We start from the raw sequence: 15,557 nt of genomic DNA, 5'->3' as shown, positions 1-15,557 counted from the left end.
CTGGGGAGAGATAGCAAGGGGAGAAATGCCAGATGTAGGTGATGGGGAGGAAGGCAGCAAATCACACTGCCACATGTGTTCCTATGCAACAATTTTGCATGTTCTTCACTGTACCCGAAAACCTAAAATGCAATAAAATAAATGGGGAAAAAAAAAAACCAGTTTGCATTGATGAGTCTAGATGCTGTGAGAAAGATCATTACTACATAGACAATTCTAAGTAGCTAGAGACTTTAAACTTTTAAATTCCACATTTTTAGTAATTTTTCAAATGTGATTAATTTACACCCCATCATTGATTTAACCAATCATTGTAATTATTTATTCAACTGGTGTACTTGTCTCTAAATGATGCATTTCTATGCAAAAAGGATCAGTTTCACTAAGTCCTCAGGCTCTGGATATGACTTTTCATTCGGCTTAAATGCCTATATGAACTTAAGCTATCACTTTTCTTCGCTGTTGTTTAGGCGACATTAGTACTTGGTTTTACTTACTAACTACAGGCATTTTAATACAAGATTCCATTTTAAAATTGTGTACTTGTAGCTTGTTACAACATAGTGACTAAAGACATCATATTCTCACTTTTGGAATCAATTTGTGGGCATTGTTAAAACTATCTTAACAACTACAGTAGTAAAGCAATCAGAGTTAAGCTTTCAGAGCAGATTAGAGGTAACTTATTAGCAGTAAAATATAGTGAAAATATACCAGGCATAATCATATTTTTATATAATGGAATTACCTCAACGCATAGTGAATCTAAATTAAATGAGTTTATAATTGAGGTTTGTGTGCAAGGGAGAAGAAAATTTGTCTATTAGGGAGACTCTTGTTTTCACATTATAGCCAAAGTCTTAGTTACCTTTTGAGAGTATGTGTAGGTGCCATTAAATTCTGTTATCCTCTTCTGCTGTGGGTATAAGCATATGGCAAACCCAGGTAAAAATTTGAAAAATAAAAAGGATTGTAGAGAAATGAAGATAAAAATTTATAAGATAAAAGGAAAGCTAACTTCCTCATTCATTTTTTTCCTAAGGTTATTAACAGAAATTATTTTCAACATAAATTTTCATGAATAGTTTTGGAAAAATAGAAATAATTGGCATTTTTACTTTAAAAATAGTTTTCTGTGTCTGAAGGTTTGCCTCAGTTGTTTTACCATCACAACTTCCAAAAGCCAACTGGTTATGGGATGTTTTATCAATTTGATACTTCAAACCAATGGTTTGTGCTCTTGACTCCCGAGTGCAAAAAGGGGAATAAATGCTACTTAAATAGTAGGTGAATGTAATTTTGCACTTTAGAAAATGTCTGTATGTTTATTAGAAAAGTGAATGCTGAAATCAGCAAACAAAATGCAAATGTAAAGTGAGCAACTAAGAAATACTACTTATGATAAGAGCTCACGTATATTATTTAACTATGTAATCCTCTCTCACACATACATATGTAATACCTGGTTCAAGTTCATTATAGCTCCTGGGCTCAGTACATCCTAGTCCAGTTCTAAGCATGTCTAATTTTAAAATAGCTATGCTCACTTCAAAAGAAGAATTTGCTATCATTTTATTTTATTTTATAGGCTTTAATTTTAAAGTTGTATCACCTATAGATAACAAAGACAGCTTTCATGGACACCTCAATTTAGAAGAGTCTTTTGGGCACTTTGTGTGATAAACAGTAAGTGTCTGTGCTAATCAGATAGTTTTTGTCCTAGAGCCTTTAGGTAAAGGTAGTAAATCTTCCAAAACAGACTGATAATCAAGCTGGGTTGATCATTATTGGGTTTTATTATTGAATCGAAATATGCTTTATTTTGTAATGTTTAAAATGTATTCTTAAAAAATGTGCTCCTAAATTCAGTAGGATATGCATATTTATATCATACTTTTCCGTTTTTAAATCTTATTAAAAATTAAAAAATTACTTTTCCAAAAATGCTTTATACTTAATGTACATGACTGATTTTAAGTAAATGAACGAGCAAGACAATTAGCCAGACCTGTTTATGAGTAGTTCTAATTGGAGCAGCTTGTTGCTAGACCCTATTTAATGGTAGAGATAAGGTTGAGATGGCTGAATAGTTCATCTAATTGGAAATACTTTGGTGTCACGTGGACCTTTGCCTGAATACCATGGCTATGTACTCACTATTTGGCCAAATGCTGAAAAGAACATATATTTGCCTCTGTCAAAATGTTTTGTAAATATTCACTCAGACACTTACATGAACAAGGCAGAAAGGTTAATGGGAAAAAAATATTACTTTTATTAAAAAAAAACATACATATATACACATACATGTTTCCTCTCTTTTAGTTGCTAACCTGCTTTTTAGATTCATCCATGGTTGTCTTTAAAGAGGTGTGGGAAAACAGGGGGAGAGCAAAGGAAGGAATTCTACCCAAAGCCTTTCTGATTCTCTTAGTATTTTGTGGAACAGCATGAGAGATGTCTTCCAGTTGTGTAGGATAAGTACAACCCACTGAACACTGCTTACCAGCAGTTTACCACAAGCCAGTTATAATGTCAAAAACATCAGAACCCTTTCTTTTCTTCTCTATTTGAATAATGATAAATGCCTTCATGCTGTGTGAGCGCTATTGAAGTGTGTTTCTCTGCAGGTAAACTTGGCAGTGTCTTATAAAACTACACTCGATGGGACTATTACTTAAACAGTGTGGAATACATTGTCTGATAAAAGCTGTATCGCAATTTGGAACGATGTTTATGCAGACGGATAGTCTGCCAGTTATTTTATAGTCTAAAAAATGAACTCTAAGACCACAATATAAAATCCAAGTCTTTAGTTGGATATTCATGGCGAAAACAACTGTGGGGAATAATATAAGCTTAATCATTTGGTGATTAGTCTACCAACTATTTATGGTGAGAGATAACCTATCTGTTCTTTATTTCTAAAGTAAAATGTGTAATAAAATTAATTAGTCACTATTTTTAAAGGAATTTAAATACGGTTTTCATTGAAATTCAAATATTTAATTGCATGTGCACCTACTGCCTAATTATTTGCATGTCAGCTGATGTTGTCTATTATCTAACTGCTGTGCTGTCCTTAATTGCTGCTGCTTCATCCCTGCCCATCTCCTTTGGTGATGATAGTCCTGCATTTCATGGCAATTTTCAATAGCAGTTTAACGGTCCTAAGAGGGTAGCATAATAGCCAGGTGACCAAAAAAACCTATTTGACTAATTGGGATATAGGAATTGAGGACACAACTTTCAGTCCTTGACAAACTTTTAAAAAGCTTCAATTATCTTGATTCATATTCCCATTCGTTGGGTTGGTAGGCACTCCAAAATAAATATAGTAATCAGAGACAACACTAACTGTAGGTACTAATTTTAGCCACTGAAACAATCGTGTTAAAATCACTGAGCTGCTGTTATGTGCATGCATGAGTATTATGTGGCTACTTCTGAAACTGAGCATCCACTGCTCTTATAATTGGGAATTTCAATTGAACACTGCTTCAGTAAAATAACTAGCATTTCAAGTCTTCTTTCTCTAGTGATTGCTTTGTCTTTATCCAAAGATTGCTTTTTTAAGTTAGAATCTGGTTGCATAGTGCTCCACGTTTTTTTCCTATGGAGTGGTGTTTCTCAAATAGTGTCGATGTGGAGAAGCCAGGAGGCATCCTACAACTTTGAGAAGCATTTGATGTCAGGGCAGCAGTGGCTGTGAGTTTGACCCATGAATGAGCTAGAGATGAGTCTTAACCTTCCCATTCAGCATCTTTTCCATCTGAACATTCAAGCAAAATTGGAAACCTGTTGGCCCTCCAGCTGGATCATTCCACTGTTTTAATTGGAATGAATTGGTTAAGTTATAAGGCAGATGGTAAGATTGGATCTGATGGGATGGAGTTTGGCGAAGTGGAAACTTTTAAGCAGTAGGTTTGAGATAGCTAAGGAGTATTGACCTTTCCTTCTGTCTTGTATTATCTTCACATTTGTGTTTACTATTCTCCCATATCTACCTTGATCCACTTGATTCTTGTTTTCATTTCTTTTTCTTTCATTCTCTTTGTGCTGGCTTTCTTTTTTAAAATTCCATGGTATCTCATCATCTCTTCTTGTCCTTCCATGAACATGGAATTGAAGCCCCGCTTAAAAAAGAAAAACAACTAATTAGAGAAGTAATATATGTTTACTATGTTCTTACTACAATTAGAAACTATATATAAGCAGAAAAGAGAGCTTGCTCATCAATCCACGTGAGAAATTGGTTGAGTGCCTTGAAGATTGTAACAATATATAGAGAAGAACATTATTTTTCTTAACTATTTAAAAGTGTGCTTTGCATTCTCAATTAAAAGTCATTTTATCTTTTAATTTTTTTTATTCCTTTTTAAGCCACAAAAGAATTAAATTTCCTTTGTTTTACATATGACCTATTAACCTCAATGGAGAAAGAGGCTCCCCTTACTTGCTTCAGGACTTACATATTACTATGGTTAGTCCTGTACATAAGTGAAATGCGAAGAGCTTCACATCAGCACTAGTTCTTCCCCATGTTATTTTAATTTCTCCACAACCACTTTGCTGAATGTGTATAATTTTGAGAATTATTTCATTTTCTTATAACTTTTTATACTATCACCCTATTATCTGTCCTTTTTCTTTTTATATATATATATATATATATATATATATATATATATATTTTTTTTTTTGAGACAGGTTCTTACTCTGTTGCCCAGGTTGAAGTGCAGTGGTAGGATCATGACTCATCGCAGCCTTGACATCTCAGTTGCAAGTGATCCTCCCACCTCAGTCTCCCCAGTAGCTGGGACTACAGGCTTTCACCACCACACCTAGATAATTTTTCTTTTCTTTTTTTTTTTTTTTTTTTGGTAAAGATGGGGTTTTGCCATGTTGCTCAGGCTGAACTCCTGGGCTCAATCCTTTCCCTTCAGTCTCCCAAAGTGCTAGGATTATAGGCATGAGCCACTGCACCTGGCTTTTACATTCTTAATAGTTTTTGTTTCTTCTATTTATTTCCTTTAAACTCATTGTTACAAAGTGGTATGGGTTAATCAAGAATGAGGGAAAGGTTAGCTCTGTTATTTTTTTGTGGGAGGGTAAGATTTAGAAGTAAGAAAATATAATTATTTTTCCCAAAGTGATGACATTTACTGAAACATTGGTAATATTACTTTAAATTTCCTAAATTTATAATTCAAGTTAGTGAAGTAGGACTTCTGAAATTGATTTTTAGATATATTGGGGAAAAATATTTCAGGATCTAAGGTAAACTTTTTAGGATGTATATATATTTACATGCCAGTCATGGTTGTGTTTATCTGAAAACCGAATAGATTTTTGTCATAAAATTCTATATAATTCTAAATCATCTTAAGTAAAATTAGAGTTAATAAAAAGAAATAAACAAATATTAGAAGTTAAAATTTGCAGATTTATTAGCTGTTAAATTGAATTTTTCATCTTTGACTCCTATCCTCGCTATTCTCCCATAAATACTATCTAGAAAATTGTCACCCAACCTATTGTAGAACTAGAAACCTAGTAGTCTTCCTCATCTTCATTTTCTTCATTATCTCCACTACATTAAACATTCCCTTGTAACAAATATAATATTCACAGCATTGTGCAAAAAAATGCACATTTTAAATTTCTTGAATAAAATTCGATTTGTGACTTCGAGCCCCCAGTTTCCCTATGGCAAAAAAATATGGGTGCTTACAGCTAATTTTGGTCTAATCCAGTAATTTCTCAGTTACTTTTTCATTTAAAACAAGTAGTCCAAGGTTCAGCATTCTGATCATTTTCCTGATGTGGAACCTGGGAGCAGCAGGGAACATAAGTAATGTCATGGTGTCAGGATTGAGAGGTGGGCATTTTGGATTCTGATTAAATGTATCAACATAGGTAATATATTGTGATTGTTTCAAACAGTAGAGATCAGAAATCCTTCCTGGTACAAATTCAGTTTCCCCACAGTAACCTCAAAATTGACTCAGACCTACATACCATCTGACCCACGGTGTTTCCCCTCTCCTCCATCACTTTCACTGTGCTCTGCTGATCTCCAGCAAGTGAATGCACTTCCACTAAAAATGCTGGTAGTTTTCTTCTATCTCCCTCTTTGAGAATCATGAGGCACTCACTGCGATTGTTGTTCTGGGGTTGGTTCCCTCTTTGTGCCTATTTATGTATGAACCATATGCAATCGACTCTTCTCTCAATGTCAAGAGGTAGCAATTTTAAGTGTTCTATGTTTAAACTTGAATGTACAACTTATGTCAGTCAGTCATGATAATACTGCTATTCTCACTTGTCATCATCATCATCACTATCATCACTGGCATCATCATCATGTTAATATTGGCCACAAAGCAATCCTGCTTCCTCAAAATCTATTAGTTGAGCCTTATGAAACTGCCCTTTGTGTAGGTTAAAATGGTGAGTAGCAGCGATTTCATATGGTTTAACTTATTACCACTTCAATTTCCTTACAGGCTTATAACCATCACAGTGATTCAGGCTACCATCATCTCACAACTAGAAATCATCACTGTGGACTTTTGATGGATATTCTTCTTCCGGTTTAGCCCTCTCCCATTTGTTTGTTGTACTTCAGCTAGATTAAGCTTTATAATATATAAAAGTATTGAGCTATTCTTCTTTCTAAAATGCTGTCATGGCATCTGATTGACCTTAGTGTGAAATCCAACCTCTATTTATGTGATTTATAAGTCATGTAGCCATACATCCCAGCTAATCTTTGTCAGCCCTAGTTTACAACTGCTGCCCCAGCCTAATTAATAGTAGTGATTCCTTTATTCTCACAAGTGGACTGGTTTAGATGATGAATTATATGACAACCTTATTTATAAGGTACCTCATGTTCTGGCCTCTGCAGTTCTCTCCAACCTCATCTCTCACCACTTTTTAAATCATAAAAATGAGCTGTATCCATTCTGAGTTCCTTTGGATTTGTGGAATATATCACCATCTCTTTCAGTTCAGAGCCTGTGCTCATGATGTTGCCATGGCCTGAACACCTCTCTGTTAACCTGACTAATGCATGCCAATTTCATGTTCCTTTTTTTCTTTTTTTCGGCAGCGTCTTGCTCTGTCGCCAGGTTAGAGTGCAGTGGCATGATCTCGGCTCACTGCAAACTCCACTTCCCAGGTTTAAGCGATTCTCCTGACTCAGCCTCCCGAGTAACCGGGACTACAGGCATGCACCACCATGTCCAGCTAATTTTTGTATTTTTAGTAGAGACGGGGTTTCATCATGTTGGTCAGGATGGTCTCGATCTCTTGACCTGGTGATCCGCCTGCCTCGGCCTCCCAAAGTGCTGGGATTATAGGCCTGAGACACTGTGCCTGGCCCTCCTACTCCGTTTTAATAGTTTATCCAAGAAACACTTTTTTGACCTCTAAACTAGTTTGAATTTTCCTGTTTTCTGTACTCATATTGGCTCTGTTCTTCCCCCAGTCAAACCCTCTTCCCAATTAATCACGTTTATATCCTAGTTTATGTGCTTCCATTTAGAGTGTAAGTTCTGACAAATAGGACTCTCTTGGTTTGTTTACCATTGCTTCCCCAGGGCTTTATAAGTACTTGTTGTATACACATATATGAGTGTATGTGTGTTAACCTGTTGAACAAATTAATGAGACAAAATATAACTTTAGGGTGCCTTTGTACTTTGAAGTCTGCTCTTGATTTTTTTATGTTGGGAAAGGGATGTTGAGAGAGTATGAAGCACTATAAAAAGGGAGAAGAAGAGAAAGACCAGAAAAGGACCAATTATTGATTATTCAGAAAGGGACAAAGAAAACAACTGAAAGGTTTTGAACTGGCAATTTGGATGGACAACTACATTCCATTTCTGATCATCGATCCTGTCTTTGCACCATTGCATGCGCTTGTCTTAGCAGGGGCACTTAAAAAGCTTGAAACACATATTTTGCCTGCAGTGTATGAACTTATTACATCTTATATAGTAACATAATTTTTGGTATAAGTATAGACAGTAATTATGTTTGAATTTGAGTAAGTATTGGACTAAGATTCTCTCCTTTTTTGAAAGTTGGTAACAGCGTGAAACAAAAACAAAACAATTTCTAAAATGACGACTAAAAGGAAGGGTTGTTTAAATCCATTTTATAAGATTTACTTTCAGAAGATGAAAGTGGGAAGCTGAAGTGGTATGTCATTGATAAGCTATTTTTGTAGGCTGAATTGTGCCCTTCAAAAAGAAATGTTGAACTCTTACCCCCAGGTACCTATGAATGTGACCTTATTTGCAAATAGGATCTTTGCAAATGTAATTAAGTTAAGGTGATATCACATTGGTTTAGGGTGGACCCTGATCTAATATGACTGGGGTCCTCGTTGAAGAGGAGAGGAGATACAGAAACACAGGGAGAAAGCTGTGTAAAGGTGGAGGCAGAGGTAGGAGTGGTACATCCACAAGCCGAAGAATGCCAAGGAAAGAGGAATGGAAAATCTTCCCCACCGTGTCTAGAAGGAACCAACCAGGCTGACACTTTGGTTTCAGATCTGGTAGCCTCCTGAACTGTGAAACAAATGTCTGTTGTTTTAGGTTACTTAGTCTGTGGTCATTTATTATGGCAGTCCTAGAAAACTAATATAGCTCAATTAGGAAACAAACATAGCTATGTTAGGAAACAATTATAGCTACTTTAAAAAGGGAAAATATATCTAATATATTTAATATGGAAAGGATGGAGAAATAGATGGTAGAATGATCAGAGGAATAATAATTGTTCCCACTCTTCTCAATATCACTGCTAATTCTTATAAGAAGACAATTTATCACTAATCTGCTGTAGTAATCTGATCAATTCTAAGCCATGCTGCAGGAACAAATAAACCCTCAAATCTTAAAAGTTTAGCATTACAGAGGTTTATTTCTCAATGATGCAATGTCAAATACAGGTCCATCTGGTGACTCAGGGTCCCCGTTGTCCTCCTCTTGTGATGTCTTCAACTCAGCAAATGGCTTTTATGGGTGCTGTGAGAGAGGAAGAGAGGAGTGGGGAGCTGGTACCTAGGTCTTCAGTGCTTCAGCCAGGAAGTCATAGTCATGACTCCACTCCACATTTTTACTGTCTAAGAATAGTCATATACCATTCTTAACTGCAAGGAGCTGGGAAGTGTAGGAAACACAAGAACATTTTTTGAGACCTACTATCTCTGCTTACATTTAATGGCAGAAAAAAATATTCTTCAAAATCTATTAAAATCATACTGTGCTCTCAAGGTTCTAGCTACTCCCTTAATTTGATATTTTTCTACAAGCTTCTTTATGTGTGTGTGTGTGTGTGTGTGTGTGTGTGTGTGTGTGGTGTGTGTATGTATACATAGCTGCTACACAGATCTTTCCATTAATACGATGCTACATTTGTCTTTACCAGAACTACTGACTTCTGACAACATAAAACTCTTCTCCTTCCAAAATCATTCCTATTTAAACATTCATTAATGTTCAATTCTAATATCACTGAACTGCTCATAAAGGAGAAAGAGGAAGAGAAGGAGGAGGAGGACAAGTTTTCCAGCTAAGTTTTTAGACTGAAGGAAACATCCTGCCATTTTGATTATTTTGAGTATCAATTAAATTATCAGTTAATAATTCAGGAAAATATATCCCAGGAAAAAAAAATTCCCCTAAATAATGAACTAAAGCTTTTTTTAAAACATCCTTCTTAACCCCTTACATACAACATTTATACTCCTCTCTTAGATATTTGTAAGAGCTCAGTGTACAGGTATCCCCATCAATCCCCCTGGATTTGTAGGTCCAGCTCATGCAGATGGGTTATTTCCCAGTATGTGAATTTCCCCAGATGCTTTATTTGACTCCACTGTAGACCAACCAGCCCTTCTCATCAACCACATTGTAATTATTCTTTACACAATTGCACCTTCTTTTAGAGAAGGGAATTATTTAACCAGAAATAACATCAACAAGCCTTTTACAGAATATATATGCTTAAGTTTCACACCATATTGTTGAGATATTTTAAATGTTTAAAAAATAGTATGTGAATATATTTTGGTCATAAAAAACTTCAAAAGAAACTTTATACCCATTAGGATGGCTGCCATAATTTTAAAAATGAAAGATAGAAATTGGTGAGGATGTGAAGGAATTGGAACCCTTATGCATTGTTGATGGGAATACAAAATGGTGTGACAACCATGGGAAACCATGGGAAACAGTATGGAGAGTAGAAATAGAATTACTAAATGATCCAACAATTCCACTTCTGGGAATATGCCCCAAATAATTAAAAGCAGGGCCCTGAAAAGATATTTGTACATCTCTGTCATAGTAGCATTATTTACAATGGTCAAAAGGTGGGAGCAATCTGACTATTGACAGATGAATAGATAAATAAAATGTTATGCATGTATACAATGGAATATTATTCAGTCTTTAAAAGAGAGGAAATTCTGACACATGCTACCATATGAATGTACCTTGAGGACATTCTACTAAGTGAAATATACCAGTCGCAAAAAGACACATACTGTTATGATTCTACTTACCTAAAGCAGTCAGAGACAGAAAGTATAATGGTGATTACCAGGGGCTGCAGGGAGAGAGGAATGAGGAGCTATTATTTAATAAGTACCGAGTTTGTTTTGCAAAATGAAAAGCATTCTGGATGTGAATGTTGGTGATGATTGCACAACAATGGGAAGGTACTTAATATTACTGAGCTGTACGCATGGTAGTGCATGCCTGTAGTCCCAGCTACTCAGGAGGCTGAGGCAGGAGACTTGCTTGAACCCAGGAGGCGGAGGTTGCGGTGAGCCGAGATCGCGCCATTGCACTCCAGCCTGCGTAACAACAGCGAAACTCTGTCTCAAAAAAAAAAAAAGTTTACAATGTTGAATTTTATGTGTATTTTACAATAGTTTAAAATAATTCAAAAATAACATCCTCACTCCCAGTGCTCTATACAGAGAAAACCACTGTCTTTATTCTTTAGGTATGCGTTTACATAGGCACAAATTCTCACAAAGCAATATATGGATTATTCTTTGATTTATTTTGTTTTTTTGCATAAATACTATCTTAATTCACATCTTGTTCTGCATGTCCAGCAATGACTCAGTCTTGCTATGAGAAATGGAGCAGGGAAACTTCCTGGGCCTAAACTGAATCGTCATTTTGTTCTCCTCTCTGACAAATTCTTTGTGGTTCTATCCCATTGCACTGGGACTCTCCACTGGTCCTTCACCAATGAGCCATTCTGACAGAATATTTCACCAGATCTAGGATTTCTACATTGTACTTCTAACATTTCAATATTTCTTTGACTAAAATTTTGTTTTATTTGAAAATTGTATGCCTTTTTTCTTTTTCTTTTCATCACCTACATGGGGAGGTAGAGTGGTGGCCTTCAAAGTTGCAATTGCATCTTTCAACAACAACTCTTAGTTTTCTTAGCTTTGAGTCTGTTCTTAACTTCTTTAAAGAAAAAAACAAACAAACAAACAAAAAAAACTCTTGGTCGGGCATGGTGGCTCACGTCTGTAATATCAGCACTTTGGGAGGCTGAGGTGAGCAGATCACGAGGTCAGGAGTTCAAGACCAATCTTGCCAACATAGTAAAACCGTCTCTACTAAAAATACAAAAAATTAGCTGGGCGTGGTGGGGAGTGCCTGTTATCCCAACTACTCTGCCTCCCAGGTTCAAGCAAGGCAGGCTCAAGCAAACTCTGCCTCCCAGGTTCAAGCGAGGCAGGAGGATCGCTTGAACCTGGGAGGCAGAGGTTGCAGTGAGCCAAGATCATGCCATTGCACTCCAGCCCGGGCAACAGTGCGATACTCTGTCTCAAAGCAAAAAAAAAAAAAAACAAAACTCTTTGGTCATGGTGGCAATAGAGGTTAGGATATGAATTCCAGCTCCTCTCATTTAGGCCTCTGTTCTTGAGATATGGTCAGTTTATTGCTTCAAGGATCAGAAAATGTTATATTCCAAATTTATAATCCCCAGAAGTAACTCAGATATTTATCATTCTTTAATAATAGTGTGATTTGTTCTCAGCGTTTAAAGTGAACCCAAGTTGAAGAATTGGAAAGAAAAATTTTAAAACTCCAATGCTTTAATAAGCTCCCAAGCTGCTGATGGCTCTAACCTTTCTGTTTCTTTTGTCAACATATAAAAATCCAGAATAACGGTTAAATACACTAGATTAACTATTATTTAACACTAATATTATGTCTTGGTTAACGGAAGACACCATAGACCATAGTTTGAATTTTTATGCTCATTTTTTAGTATGGGTAATCCTCCTTCTGAGATAAATTCAGGAAATCTGACGTTTCTCCTCAGCCCTTTTGAAATAAAGACTTTTCCAATTAGAAATATTTAATGTAGTGTTAAAGCTCAGAGTTGAAAAGGTGTTTTAGTATTCATCAGATACAATGTTGTAGTATTATTGGTAAGATCGTGAAACAAATTCTAGTACACTTCAGCTCTGCTAACAAAGATGAAATAGAGGATAAAGTAGTTACTTGCTGAATTTTATTAATGTTGACATCCAGTTTGAATACATTCATCCTCTAAGCTGTGGTTTTGGGTACAAATCATCGAGCAAGCACACAATAACTAAGCTGAGGGCTACGGGACATAAAGATCTGGTGGATTCTAAAGGACTGAGAATGAACTATGGCTACTGAAATGAAGTGTGAAATGGGATCCATAGCCGATACTTGTCTTTGATGAAATAAAGCATTTCCTGGTCAACACACCACTCCTCTCTTCTCATTCCTCCAGAACAGTAGCCTTCTAACTTTTTTCTTGACAAGAAATGCACTCAAATTGGACAATTTCTCTCTTTCTAACACACATACACATACACACATAATAAAAATGTCATAAGATGTCTTAAAGAAATACTTAGACATTTTACATTCAGTGAACTCCACTATTTCTATTTTATATTATTTTTTAAATGCTGGTTTTGACTTATTAAACTGACTTCAAAATCCACTAATAAATGATAACAATAATGACAAAAATGCTCTTCATAATGTTTCATTTTTATATATTTGACTTCATTTGAATAATTGAATGTATGTTGATTGTGTAATTCTGGGGTTCCCAACCCCTGGGCCACAAACTGGTTCCAGGGGTTGGGGACCTATGCATTTCACCAGTTGGTGGCCTCTTAGGAACTGGGCTGCACAGTAGGAAGTAGTGGTGGGTGAGTGAGTGAAGCTTCATCTGTGTTTACAGCACTCTACATCACTTGCATTACCACCTGAGCTCCGCCTCCTGTCAGATCAGCAGCGGCATTAGATTCTCAGAGGAGTGCAAACCCTATTGTGAACTGCACATGTAAGGGATCTAGGGTGTATGCTCCTTATGAGGATCTAATGTCTGATGATTTGCCACTGTTTCTCATCATCCCTAGATGGGACCACCTAGTTGCAGAAAAACAAGCCCGGGGCTTGCCCTGATTCCACATTAGGGTGAGTGGTATAATTATTTCATTATATATGACAATGTAATGATAATAGAAATAAAGTGCACAATAAGTGTAATGCACTTAAATCATTCCCAAACCATCCCCTAAACCCCGGTCTGTGGAAAAATTGTCTTCCACAAAACTGGCCCCTGGTGCCAAAAATGTTGGGAACCACTGATATAATGAATCAGTTCAAATTTACCTATGCAGATAGTAAAAAAACAATGTCTCTGCAAGCTGAAAACTTTGTTCAAAAAATATACTTGAAAAGCTTCATAAAGGATTTCACTCATTAATTCTTTACTAAAAATTCACATCTGTGCATGTGAAGGCAAAGATAATAGAAATCTCTCCTTAAAAATGGCAAAACTGTTATAATGCCTTTCAGAAGATCATCTTTATGTGCTTCTTAATTGTTCTGCTGGAAATCAAGTTTTCACGTGATTTGATATAATGAGATATAATAACTGTAGGATACTTAAACATAAGGCACCTAAAGAATTCAAAATTCACAACTATCACCAATTTCATCCTTAAAATGTAGTGTTCTTTCTTCCTGAAGAAATTTTCAAATTCTTATCTGAATTATTTCTATCATTAGTAGTTTATCTTTGTTGTCCCCAGAAAGTGAAGCTAGTAAAATTAGATCAACATTCTTTCTGTTGACTCAAGAATAGGGTAAGGTCAATCTAATGATATAAAATCTGCAGTCTCATCTAGGCCTATAGATTTAAATATTACTTCTATGTTAGTGACTTCAAAATCCTTATTTACATATCTGACGACCTCTGTGAGTGAGCTCCATCTCTAATTTTCTATCTCCTTTGGATATCCTTACTCACGTATTCCTGCCAGAATTTACAGCTTAATGTGTCTTAAACGTAACAGCTAAACATTCTCACTTTGAAGTATCCCATTCTCTCCACAGACCTCACCCACCTCCGTCAAGTTTTTTCCCTCCTATTTCCAATTTTTTGCTGAGAGTCCCATCAGTCTCAAGGCATAAACTATTAGATTCCTACTAGATCCTTTTCTTTCCTCCCATTATTATATCAATGAACAAGGTCTTGATTCTATTTCTTTTTTTGTCACAATTCATTTTTATTAACAGGAAATAAACACTTATTCCAGTTTCAAAGTTGTTATACTTGAAGTTGCTAATTTAAAAAATGAATTTTAAATAATGACTTAACAATCTTGCTTTGACTAAGACAAAGAAATGTGTCTTTTAAAAAAAAGTATTCAGCACCATTTGTTCATAGGTCTTTCAGAATTTGTCCTTAAATTGTCTGCAACTTTCCTGTCTGTAAAGTACAGGAATTACTGAGCTACACTGGAAAGCCTCTCTGGGACAGGCAATGGGGAGCTAAGCAGTCATCATTAAAGGAATCAATGTACATTCAGCATAGTGACTTGGACTACACAACAATCCCTTCCCCTCTACAGTAGCTCGAGATAGACACGCTTCTAAGCACTGAGATATGAGGACTCTCATATTTGTTATTTGCTGTTAGAATTGGTCTTCCTACCCAATAACAGTAAATCTCTGGCGCAGATGCTATTGATCCTTAATGTCCTGTGATTTTAGGAAATAGTTTGGATTTAGTTCAATTTATTCAGAAATCAAACGTTTAATTAGGTTCACTACTCTGGTAGGGTAAGGGTATGCTGGTTTAGTATCTTTATAATATATCCATATATAATGTGCAGATAAATCATACTTAGAATGGTATATTATTTAAACCAATATCTATTTTAACAAAACGTTTATAACTAAAAACAGCTGATGAAACTAAATCTAAAGGTATGACAAAGAAGACTCAGCTCTGTTGCTTAAAGAACTTTTAAAAAGTTGGCTGGGCACGGTGGCTCAAGCCTGTAATCCCAGCACTTTGGGAGGCCGAGGCGGGTGGATCACGAGGTCAAGAGATGGAGACCATCCTTGTCAACACGGTGAAACCCGGTCTCTACTAAAACTACAAAAAATTAGCTGGGCATGGTGGCGCGTGCCTGTAATCCCAGCTACTCAGGAGGCTGAGGC

General features: G+C 36.0%; 1 protein-coding gene across 1 annotated transcript in view; it reads left to right on the top strand.

Annotated features, from left to right (window-relative positions):
• Positions 1–15,557, top strand: part of LAMA2 (laminin subunit alpha 2) — a 621,613-nt gene that overhangs the window by 29,641 nt on the left and 576,415 nt on the right. The window lies entirely within an intron of this gene.

The sequence above is a fragment of the Cebus imitator genome, unplaced genomic scaffold (genome assembly GCF_001604975.1).
Source record: "Cebus imitator isolate Cc_AM_T3 unplaced genomic scaffold, Cebus_imitator-1.0 Scaffold81, whole genome shotgun sequence".
In the NCBI taxonomy this organism is placed as follows: domain Eukaryota; kingdom Metazoa; phylum Chordata; class Mammalia; order Primates; family Cebidae; genus Cebus; species Cebus imitator.
This window is presented reverse-complemented; position numbering and strand designations above follow the sequence as displayed.